General features: G+C 43.8%; 1 protein-coding gene across 3 annotated transcripts in view; it reads right to left on the reverse strand.

Annotated features, from left to right (window-relative positions):
* LOC135554797 (NACHT, LRR and PYD domains-containing protein 3-like) overlaps positions 1 to 1,030 on the reverse strand; it is a 133,373-nt gene extending 132,343 nt beyond the window's left edge. For all 3 annotated transcript variants that reach the window (XM_064987235.1, XM_064987234.1, XM_064987233.1), the window contains exon 1: positions 937 to 1,030. The gene's annotated coding sequence lies outside the window, so the exon portion shown is untranslated. The remainder of the gene's footprint in view (positions 1 to 936) is intronic.
* Between the last annotated feature and the right edge of the window lie 9,576 nt (positions 1,031 to 10,606).

A 10,606-nucleotide genomic window follows, 5' to 3' on the forward strand; every position in this document is an offset into this window, starting at 1 on the left:
TGCTGTCTGGTGTGCTTAATATAAGGAATTTAAAATGATTAAATACTTTACTTTTGATACTTAATTATATTTCAAACCAAATGCTTTGACTTTTACTGAAGTAGAATTTTACTGTGTGACTTTCACCTTTACTGGAGTCATTTTCTATGAAGGAATCTTTACTTTTACTCCAGTTTGAGAATTCAGTACTTTTTCCACCACTGTTCTAACGTTCTCAAGACATGTGCTCCACAGTTTCAACAGACATTCTGGAACTGCGTCGGCTACAAAGTTACTTTACATTTCATATCAGGAAATAAAGTAACGGTCACTGGGTGAATTAGTTCTGCATTGCCCGGCTCCCCGGGGGAGCAGAGTTTGAGCATTTAATACCATTCCATTGGTCCATAAAATAAATGTCCACCCACCTGTAGCACCGGGCCATGCAAAACAAACCTCCCACTGTCGCAGAGACACAGAGTTCTAATCCCAGACACGTTTCTTCAAGACATCTCTTACATTATTATAGATAAACATTTAATTTACTCGAAACCAAGTTTAGCTGTGTTGTTTTCCTCCAAAATGTTACTGTAGGACTTTAATAATTGTAAGCAGTCCTACAAACCAAAAAGGTTTTAATTTGAGAATGTTCAAATATTAAACTGTCTTAAAATATGTGATGATTAGTTGAATCAGTTGTGTAAGTGCTGGTAAGAACAAAAGGATGGAGAAACCCTGAGATAAACATAAAACCATATAATTGAAAAGCTCCTCCACCATCTTTACCAGACGTTTTACTGATAACATGTTGGCCTTCTGATTAGTTTACACTTTGAAAACTGCTGTCTGTCAGCAACTCAGCTCAAGTAGCAGTTCTACTAACTAGTAATATCTCATTACAGGTATTAATTATCTTATTCTGTCCATTAGAATAGATTATTGTTCAGAAATACTTACTTTATTTTTCAATAATCTTCATATAGTGTTTTCTGCTCTGTCGTCTCAAAATGGATCCTGAACAAAAGAACAACTTTACTTTCTGTTTCAGCTCAGCCGCCTCCCCACCCTGATAATAAAGTGTTATATTGGTATCTTCCACTAGATGGCAGTAAACACCTTGTATCTAGACTTTACAACGATGTGTTCTGTTTTATACAGGCAGTGTCCCAGAGTTGGAGTGCTGATCTAGGATCAGGTCCCCCCTCTCCATGTAATCTGATTCATTATGATCTAGGATCAGGTCCCCCTCTCCATGTAATCTGATTCATTATGATCTAGGATCAGCTCCCCCTCTCCATGTAATCTGATTCATTATGATCTAGGATCAGCTCCCCCTCTCCATCTAATCTGATTCATTATGATCTAGGATCAGGTCCTCTCCATGTAATCTGATTCATTATGATCTAGGATCAGTCCCCCTCTCCATGTAATCTGATTCATTATGATCTAGGATCAGGTCCCCCCTCTCCATGTAATCTGATTCATTATGATTGTTTTGTATCATGTCTCTTTATATTCATGTAGCCTGGGGGCCATGTAATCTGATTCATTATGATTGGTTTGTCTCATGTCTCTTTATATTCATGTAGCCTGGGGGCCATGTAATCTGATTCATTATGATTGTTTTGTCTCATGTCTCTTTATATTCATGTAGCCTGGGGGCCATGTAATCTGATTCATTATGATTGTTTTGTATCATGTCTCTTTATATTCATGTAGCCTGGGGGCCATGTAATCTGATTCATTATGATTGGTTTGTCTCATGTCTCTTTATATTCATGTAGCCTGGGGGCCATGTAATCTGATTCATTATGATTGTTTTGTCTCATGTCTCTTTATATTCATGTAGCCTGGGGGCCATGTAATCTGATTCATTATGATTGTTTTGTCTCATGTCTCTTTATATTCATGTAGCCTGGGGGAAATGTAGCTGTATTGAAATGACCTTGTTTTATAATTTATATTGACACTAAAAGCAGAAGTGAAATGTATTAGTGTTGAGGCTAACACAAAACCTATCCCACTCTCTCCAGACAACCACCTTTCCTCCTAATTAGTATTCATGGTTGTTCCACAACGAAGCAGAGCTTGTCAGGAAAGGTGAAGATGTCTGTCTCTTATTTATCTGACTCCATATTTCTTAGTTTGGGACATTATGGGATTCTGCCGTCCCACATTTAAGTGTTGACTCAGATAATATGATGCTCCAAATGGGGCATTAAGTTCTTCTTCCATGTCGACCCAAATTGTCCTATTAGAGTTGTCAATAAAGAGCCTATCAGGGCAGTTATAAAGTGTTCTTGCTATAATTGTCCTGTTAGAGTTGTCAATAAAGAGCCTATCAGGGCAGCTATAAAGTCTTCTTGATATAATTGTCCTATTAGAGTTGTCAATAAAGAGCCTATCAGGGCAGTTCTAAAGTCTTCTTGATATAATTGTCCTATTAGAGTTGTCAATAAAGAGCCTATCAGGGCAGTTATAAAGTGTTCTTGCTATAATTGTCCTGTTAGAGTTGTCAATAAAGAGCCTATCAGGGCAGCTATAAAGTCTTCTTGATATAATTGTCCTATTAGAGTTGTCAATAAAGAGCCTATCAGGGCAGTTATAAAGTCTTCTTGATATAATTACATGTTAGGGAATGTAATCCTAACTCTGGTGTTAAAGGAGTAGGCAGGTATGGACAGTGGAAACATTAATCATGTTGTCTCTGGTGTTAAAGGAGTAGGCAGGTATGGACAGTGGAAACATTAATCATGTTGTCTCTGGTGTTAAAGGATTAGGCAGGTATGGACAGTGGAAACATTAATCATGTTGTCTCTGGTGTTAAAGGAGTAGGCAGGTATGGACAGTGGAAACATTAATCATGTTGTCTCTGGTGTTAAAGGAGTAGGCAGGTATGGACAGTGGAAACATTAATCATGTTGTCTCTGGTGTTAAAGGAGTAGGCAGGTATGGACAGTGGAAACATTAATCATGTTGTCTCTGGTGTTAAAGGAGTAGGCAGGTATGGACAGTGGAAACATTAATCATGTTGTCTCTGGTGTTAAAGGAGTAGGCAGGTATGGACAGTGGAAACATTAATCATGTTGTCTCTGCTGTTAAAGGAGTAGGCAGGTATGGACAGTGGAAACATTAATCATGTTGTCTCTGGTGTTAAAGGAGTAGGCAGGTATGGACAGTGGAAACATTAATCATGTTGTCTCTGGTGTTAAAGGATTAGGCAGGTATGGACAGTGGAAACATTAATCATGTTGTCTCTGGTGTTAAAGGAGTAGGCAGGTATGGACAGTGGAAACATTAATCATGTTGTCTCTGGTGTTAAAGGAGTAGGCAGGTATGGACAGTGGAAACATTAATCATGTTGTCTCTGGTGTTAAAGGAGTAGGCAGGTATGGACAGTGGAAACATTAATCATGTTGTCTCTGGTGTTAAAGGAGTAGGCAGGTATGGACAGTGGAAACATTAATCATGTTGTCTCTGCTGTTAAAGGAGTAGGCAGGTATGGACAGTGGAAACATTAATCATGTTGTCTCTGGTGTTAAAGGAGTAGGCAGGTATGGACAGTGGAAACATTAATCATGTTGTCTCTGGTGTTAAAGGAGTAGGCAGGTATGGACAGTGGAAACATTAATCATGTTGTCTCTGGTGTTAAAGGAGTAGGCAGGTATGGACAGTGGAAACATTAATCATGTTGTCTCTGGTGTTAAAGGAGTAGGCAGGTATGGACAGTGGAAACATTAATCATGTTGTCTCTGGTGTTGAAGGATTAGGCAGGTATGGACAGTGGAAACATTAATCATGTTGTCTCTGGTGTTGAAGGATTAGGCAGGTATGGACAGTGGAAACATGAATCATGTTGTCTCTGGTGTTTCCAAGATGGCGTAGCAGTAAGACGTGTCATGTCCCTTGTCCCGTGTATATTTCGTCTTTTTTCGTTTTTACATATTTTTTTCTTCGCATATCTTTTAAAACATTTCGCTAAACCTCAGCTTCCAAATACTCTCCTTCAATCCGCCTCACCCAATGTAGCTATTTTTCTTTTTTCCTAAAGTATTTAGTATTTATATTTACTTCGGAACCGGAACCCCGCAACTGAAGCTAGCCAGCTAACTACCAGCTATGCTAGCGGTCTTCAGCTAACCGGTCATCAGCTAACCTTTAGCACGAAAAGCTCACGCGACTCTAACCAGAGCATAACGGACCTATTTATTTTTTTATTTTCTTACCCCCGGATTCCCGCCGCAAACGGAACATCTGGATCTTCACAACTAGATATTTAGCTAAACCGCAACCCCGGACGATTACTGCTGGCTAGCGCTTCCACCCACTTAGCCTGAAGCTAGCCCCGCCAGAGCCCCTGTGCTACCTCCGTAGGATACTCCTGGGCTACAATACCTACCACCGTAGCATACTCCTAGGCTACAATTACCCGGACCCACGACCGGTCTATCGATGTCACCACATGAAGAGGAATAAACCGACTCACCCCATCGCGACGTCCCCCAAAGGCTAACTCTCTAGCCCTTGCTATCCCCTGGCTTGCTATTTCGGCCTGCTAACTGCTACCTTGTTTAGCCCCGGCCTACTAACTGTTAGCTTGTTAGCACAGGCCTGCTAACCCGTCTGAATCGCCTCGTCCCAAACACTCACTGGACCCATATTTACTCTCTTATCTCTTTCCGATTTTTTATTTGTTTATACATTCCGGTAACCTGCCTTACCCAATGTGATACGGAATCGCTATTATTGTTAATTTTTAGAACACACTCAAGAACCTCCAGAAGCTAACTAGCTAACTAGCTACAAGCTATTTAGTCATTGTTATTTTTTTTTTATTAACCTGGATAACACTCACTAATCCAGCTTCCCTGCCCCCTGGACACTGATCACCTGGCTACATAGCTGATGCACGCTGGACTGTCCATTAATCACGGTACCTCATTCTGCTTGTTTATGTTTTATCTGTCGGCCCCGTTGCCTAGTCAACGCCATTTTACCTGCTGTTGTTGTGCTAGCCGATTAGCTGTTGTTGTCTCACCTACTGTTTAAGCTAGCTTTCCCAATTCAACACCTGTGATTACTGTATGCCTCGCTGTATGTCTCTCTCAAATGTCAATATGCCTTGTATACTGTTGTTCAGGTTAGTTATCATTGTTTTAGTTCACAATGGAGCGCCTAGTTCCACTCTTCATACCCCTGATACCTCCTTTGTCCCACCTCCCACACATGCGGTGACCTCACCTATTACAACTAGCATGTCCAGAGATACAACCTCTCTCATCATCACCCAGTGCCTGGGCTTACCTCCGCTGTACCCGCACCCCACCATACCCCTGTCTGCGCATTATGCACTGAATATATTCTACCATGCCCAGAAACCTGCTCCTCTTATTCTCTGTCCCCAATGCTCTAGGCGACCAGTTTTGATAGCCTTTAGCCGCACCCTCATACTACTCCTTCTCTGTTCCGCGGGTGATGTGGAGGTAAACCCAGGCCCTGTATGTCCCCAGGCACCCTCATTTGTTGACTTGTGTGATCGAAAAAGCCTTGGTTTCATGCATGTCAACATCAGAAGCCTCCTCCCTAAGTTTGTTTTACTCACCGCTTTAGCACACTCTGCTAACCCTGATGTCCTTGCCGTGTCTGAGTCCTGGCTCAGGAAGGCCACCAAAAACTCTGAGATTTCCCTACCCAACTATAACATCTTCCGTCAAGATAGAACTGCCAAAGGGGGAGGAGTTGCAGTCTACTGCAGAGATAGCCTGCAAAGTAATGTCATACTTTCCAGGTCCATACCCAAACAGTTCGAACTACTAATTCTGAAAATTACTCTCTCCAGAAATAAGTCGCTCACTGTTGCCGCCTGCTACCAACCCCCCTCAGCTCCCAGCTGTGCCCTGGACACCATTTGTGAATTGATTGCCCCCCATCTAGCTTCAGAGTTTGTTCTGTTAGGTGACCTAAACTGGGATATGCTTAACACCCCGGCAGTCCTACAATCTAAGCTAGATGCTCTCAATCTCACACAAATCATCAAGGAACCCACCAGGTACAACCCTAACTCTGTAAGCAAGGGCACCCTCATAGACGTCATCCTGACCAACTGGCCCTCCAAATATACCTCCGCTGTCTTCAATCAGGATCTCAGCGACCACTGCCTCATTGCCTGTATCCGCTACGGAGCCGCAGTCAAACGACCACCCCTCATCACTGTCAAACGCTCCCTAAAACACTTCTGTGAGCAGGCCTTTCTAATTGACCTGGCCCGGGTACCCTGGAAGGACATTGACCTCATCCCGTCAGTTGAGGATGCCTGGTCATTCTTTAAGAGTAACTTCCTCACCATTTTAGATAAGCATGCTCCGTTCAAAAAATGCAGAACTAAGAACAGATATAGCCCTTGGTTCACTCCAGACCTGACTGCCCTCGACCAGCACAAAAACATCCTGTGGCGGACTGCAATAGCATCGAACAGTCCCCGCGATATGCAACTGTTCAGGGAAGTCCGGAACCAATACACGCAGTCAGTCAGGAAAGCTAAGGCCAGCTTCTTCAGGCAGAAGTTTGCATCCTGTAGCTCCAACTCCAAAAAGTTCTGGGACACTGTGAAGTCCATGGAGAACAAGAGCACCTCCTCCCAGCTGCCCACTGCACTGAGGCTAGGGAACACGGTCACCACCGACAAATCCATGATTATTGAAAACTTCAACAAGCATTTCTCAACAGCTGGCCATGCCTTCCGCCTGGCTACTCCAACCTCGACCAACAGCTCCGGCCCCCCCGCAGCTCCTCGCCCAAGCCTCTCCAGGTTCTCCTTTACCCAAATCCAGATAGCAGATGTTCTGAAAGAGCTGCAAAACCTGGACCCGTATAAATCAGCTGGGCTTGACAATCTGGACCCTCTATTTCTGAAACTATCCGCCGCCATTGTCGCAACCCCTATTACCAGCCTGTTCAACCTCTCTTTCATATCGTCTGAGATCCCCAAGGATTGGAAAGCTGCCGCAGTCATCCCCCTCTTCAAAGGGGGAGACACCCTGGACCCAAACTGTTACAGACCTATATCCATTCTGCCTTGCCTATCTAAGGTCTTCGAAAGCCAAGTCAACAAACAGGTCACTGACCATCTCGAATCCCACCGTACCTTCTCCGCTATGCAATCTGGTTTCCGAGCCGGTCACGGGTGCACCTCAGCCACACTCAAGGTACTAAACGACATCATAACCGCCATCGATAAAAGACAGTACTGTGCAGCCGTCTTCATCGACCTTGCCAAGGCTTTCGACTCTGTCAATCACCATATTCTTATCGGCAGACTCAGTAGCCTCGGTTTTTCGGATGACTGCCTTGCCTGGTTCACCAATTACTTTGCAGACAGAGTTCAGTGTGTCAAATCGGAGGGCATGCTGTCCGGTCCTCTGGCAGTCTCTATGGGGGTGCCACAGGGTTCAATTCTCAGGCCGACTCTTTTCTCTGTATATATCAATGATGTTGCTCTTGCTGCGGGCAATTCCCTGATCCACCTCTACGCAGACGACACCATTCTATATACTTTCGGCCCGTCATTGGACACTGTGCTATCTAACCTCCAAACGAGCTTCAATGCCATACAACACTCCTTCCGTGGTGTTACGGATACAGTTATCCTGTGTGTGTGTGTGTGTATCCTGTGTGTGTGTTTCTTTTCTCTCCTTCTCCCCTCACAGGTGAAAATCATCACTCCCCAATCAGTCAACAATCAATCATCAATCAGAAGACACACCTCCTCATATTTCCTAAACCTATCACAGTTCCTTCCCCATGGTTTAAAAACCCCATCATTTGTTTGTTCTAGAGCTCAGCTCAATCTCTCTGTAAATGCCATGTCTGTAGGTCTCTGTGTTTCACTCTCGCTTTGTGTCGTAACCTCTCTTTTGTTTAAGCACCTCATAGCACTTTGTCATCACCTGTGAGTATTGTTTTTGGTTATGGTGTTTGTGTTTGATTGCTGGTGGAAAAGGGGGAAACCAAGACAAGTCGCCCATGGGCATACACTACCCGGAGGTGAACTTTGTTAAATACACTAGTTAGAACTGGGTGGACCACCCACTGTATTTTTGGTTAGTTAGTTAGCTGTTGTTAAAGTAGGCTAGTCTAGCTTAGGGGTGTTTTTGAATACTTATTGTTTCTTTCCTTGGGTCCAGCTCAGCCCCTTTTCCTGCTCCCCCCATTACTGTGTGTTTATAAATAAACCGAGTTTGACGGTAGATTTCAGTTGACGTGCTTATTTCGTTCACACTTTTCCTTTGTCACAATAATAATTTGCATGAGTTATGTTACGAGTCTCATTACCATCCCCCCTAGACTGTCGGGCCAAAAGGGATTCGTAACATGTGGCCTCCAACTGCTCTTAAACGCTAGTAAAACCAAATGCATGCTTTTCAACCGATCGCTGCCTGCACCCGCTTGCCCGACTAGCATCACCACACTGGATGGTTCCGACCTTGAATATGTGGACACCTATAAGTACCTAGGTGTCTGGCTAGACTGCAAACTCTCCTTCCAGACCCATATCAAACATCTCCAATCGAAAATCAAATCAAGAGTCGGCATTCTATTCCGTAACAAAGCCTCCTTCACTCACGCTGCCAAGCTTACCCTAGTAAAACTGACTATCCTACCGATCCTCGACTTCGGCGATGTCATCTACAAAATTGCTTCCAACACTCTTCTCAGCAAACTGGATGCAGTTTATCACAGTGCCATCCGTTTTGTCACTAAAGCACCTTATACTACCCACCACTGCGACTTGTATGCTCTAGTCGGCTGGCCCTCGCTACATATTCGTCGCAAGACCCACTGGCTCCAGGTCGTCTACAAGGCCATGCTAGGTAAAGCTCCGCCTTATCTCAGTTCACTGGTCACGATGGCAACACCCATCCGTAGCACGCGCTCCAGCAGGTGTATCTCACTGATCATCCCTAAAGCCAACACCTCATTCGGCCGCCTTTCGTTCCAGTACTCTGCTGCCTGTGACTGGAACGAATTGCAAAAATCGCTGAAGTTGGAGACCTTTATCTCCCTCACCAACTTCAAACATCAGCTATCTGAGCTGCCGATCGCTGCAGCTGTACCTAGTCTATTGGTAAATAGCCCACCCATTTCCACCTACCTCATCCCCACAGTTTTTATTTATTTACTTTTCTGCTCTTTTGCACACCAATATCTCTACCTGTACATGACCATTTATCAATCCAGTGTTAATCTGCAATATTGTAATTATTCGCCTACCTCCTCATGCCTTTTGCACACATTGTATATAGACTCCCCTCTTTTTTCTACTGTGTTATTGACTTGTTAATTGTTTACGCCATGTGTAACTCTGTGTTGTCTGTTCACACTGCTATGCTTTATCCTGGCCAGGTCGCAGTTGTAAATGAGAACTTGTTCTCAACTAGCCTACCTGGTTAAATAAAGGTGAAAAAAAAAATAAAAAAAAAATAAAAAAGGAGTAGGCAGGTATGGACAGTGGAAACATGAATCATGTTGTCTCTGGTGTTAAAGGAGTAGGCAGGTATGGACAGTGGAAACATGAATCATGTTGTCTCTGGTGTTAAAGGAGTAGGCAGGTATGGACAGTGGAAACATGAATCATGTTGTCTCTGGTGTTAAAGGAGTAGGCAGGTATGGACAGTGGAAACATGAATCATGTTGTCTCTGGTGTTAAAGGAGTAGGCAGGTATGGACAGTGGAAACATTAATCATGTTGTCTCTGGTGTTAAAGGAGTAGGCAGGTATGGACAGTGGAAACATTAATCATGTTGTCTCTGGTGTTAAAGGAGTAGGCAGGTATGGACAGTGGAAACATGAATCATGTTGTCTCTGGTGTTAAAGGAGTAGGCAGGTATGGACAGTGGAAACATTAATCATGTTGTCTCTGCTGTTAAAGGAGTAGGCAGGTATGGACAGTGGAAACATTAATCATGTTGTCTCTGGTGTTAAAGGAGTAGGCAGGTATGGACAGTGGAAACATTAATCATGTTGTCTCTGGTGTTAAAGGAGTAGGCAGGTATGGACAGTGGAAACATTAATCATGTTGTCTCTGGTGTTAAAGGAGTAGGCAGGTATGGACTGTGGACTGTGGATAGTCAACATACCTAGTTATCTCCCTCTGACGTGAGCAGATCTCACTCCCAGACTGTGACAGATAGTCAACATACCTAGTTATCTCCCTCTGATGTGAGCAGATCTCACTCCCAGACTGTGACTGATAGTCAACATACCTAGTTATCTCCCTCTGATGTGAGCAGATCTCACTCCCAGACTGTGACTGATGGTCAACATACCTAGTTATCTCCCTCTGATGTGAGCAGATCTCACTCCCAGACTGTGACTGATGGTCAACATACCTAGTTATCTCCCTCTGATGTGAGCAGATCTCACTCCCAGACTGTGACTGATGGTCAACATACCTAGTTATCTCCCTCTGATGTGAGCAGATCTCACTCCCAGACTGTGACAGATAGTCAACATACCTAGTTATCTCCCTCTGATGTGAGCAGATCTCACTCCCAGACTGTGACTGATGGTCAACATACCTAGTTATCTCCCTCTGATGTGATTAGATCTCACTCCCAGACTGTGACTG

Source organism: Oncorhynchus masou, chromosome 14 (assembly GCF_036934945.1).
Source record: "Oncorhynchus masou masou isolate Uvic2021 chromosome 14, UVic_Omas_1.1, whole genome shotgun sequence".
NCBI lineage: Eukaryota > Metazoa > Chordata > Actinopteri > Salmoniformes > Salmonidae > Oncorhynchus > Oncorhynchus masou.